This window comes from Salvia hispanica, chromosome 4 (genome assembly GCF_023119035.1).
Source record: "Salvia hispanica cultivar TCC Black 2014 chromosome 4, UniMelb_Shisp_WGS_1.0, whole genome shotgun sequence".
In the NCBI taxonomy this organism is placed as follows: Eukaryota; Viridiplantae; Streptophyta; class Magnoliopsida; order Lamiales; family Lamiaceae; genus Salvia; species Salvia hispanica.
In genome coordinates, this window is record NC_062968.1 from 12,289,949 (window position 1) to 12,292,092 (window position 2,144).

A 2,144-nucleotide genomic window follows, 5' to 3' on the forward strand; every position below is an offset into this window, starting at 1 on the left:
TGAGTGGCTGATATTGCATCTCATTTCTCAATTAGCATAAAAAATCTCAATTGATCACAATCCTATATATATATATATACACAACAATATTGCGGTTTACCACGCATTTGCAATATCTAATACTGATAGACGCAATATCTAATACAGTATAGGAGCTGCAAACCCGTGCTTTTTCAAGAAACTTAATCCTAGGCATCCATAGATGAGATCTAACGGATCTGTATTGGTGGTATGATGTTATTTTAACTATGGTGGCACCCCTAGTGCACCCCTATATATATATATATGTATATATATAGGGGTGCGTTAAAATGACAACACTCTTAAAATGACACTGTGACACCACGCTAGACTGCAATAGTATAAACGCTAGACAACAATCTACAACAATCTATAGATTGCGGTCTAGCGTATTGGATATTGCGTCTAGTGTATTGGATATTGCAGGGTGCGTCACCTTGCAATCTAGAGTATTGGATATTGCGGTCTAGAGTATTGGATGTTGCGGTCCGTGTAAATTTACCCTTGCGAATTTTTTATGATTGCCACATGGCAGCTGATTATTCGTCCACGTGTACAAATGATTAGCTAGGAATGGTGGTATGGTGTTATTTTAAGATGAGTTGTCATTTTAAAACATCCCTATATATATATATATATATATATATATATAGTCCCATTATCCACAAATCCACTCTTAAAGACCGAACCACCGAACCCTACCAAATTAGGGCTTTTAGATCTAGTTTTTTATGGATAAGATACAGAAATTTATAAATTATTTTCGCTTTTATCACGAGCCTATTTTAATTCATCCGAAGGTAAATAAGTCATACTAACATGTTACGAAGATTTAACTTCGTTCCAGAATATGTTACTTCATTCTAGTAGGTTTTTACTTCATTCTAAGGTTTTTACTTCATTCTAGTAGGTTTTTACTTCATTACAGTACGTAAATGTGGTTTCGCCGTCGCGTGCCGTTGTTTCTCTCTACAATATCTATCACCACCGCCATGGGGCTAATATTGGTTTAATAAACACATGGAATAATGTAATAAATTATTGGAATGAAGTATGTGTAGAAGCATTTGAAGTCCTACTGGAATGAAGTAAAAATCTTATCCAATGAAGTAATAACGTTTCCGAATGAAGTAATAAACTCACTTGAATAAATTGCATTTTTAAATGTTAATCAAGCAAAAACCCACGTCAATGAATTTGAATGAAACATATATTGAATCATTTCAAAACCTACTGGAAGCAAGTAAAAACATGTTGTAGTTTCAAGGTATTACGTACAGAATGAAGTAATAAACCTATACAATGAAGTAAAATGGGCTAGTAATGAAGCCGAAAAAATTTTCACAGCAGCACATCTCATCAAAAAAACTAGATCTAGTGGCCCAGATTTGGTCTCTAGTTCGGTCTTTAAAATTGGTTCGACATTGATCACAACTCTCTCTCTCTCTATATATATATATATATATGGGGCATGTTAGGGTGCCACCACCCCTTAAAATAACACCATACCACCATATTTAGCCAATCATTTGTACACGTGGACGAATAATAAGCTGCCACGTGGCAAAAAAAAATTCTGGAAAAAGACGGCAGCAATGTGCTAGTCTTTATACAGCAATTTTTCTTGAACAGCAATATCCGACACACTATACAACAATCTATAGATTGTTTGTGTAGTGTTTGTAATATTGCTGTGTAAGCGTTTATAATATTGCTGTATAAGCGGTGTCACGGTGTCATTTTAAGAGAGGTTGTCATTTTAACACAAATATATATATATATATATATATATATCGAGTCCCATTATCCACAAATCCACTCTTAAAGACCGAACCATCGAACCCTACCAAATTAAGGCTTTTAGATCTAGTTTTTTATGGATAAGATACAAAAATTTATAAATTATTTTCTCCTTCATCACGAGCCTATTTTAATTCATCCGAATGTAAATAAGTCATACTAACATGTTACGAAGATTTAACTTTGTTCCAGAATATATTACTTCATTCTAGTAGGTTTTTACTTCATTCTAGTAGTAGGTTTTTACTTCATTCCAGTACGTAAATGTGGTTTCGCCGTCGCGTGCCGTTCTTTCTCTCTACAATATCTATCACCACCGCCAT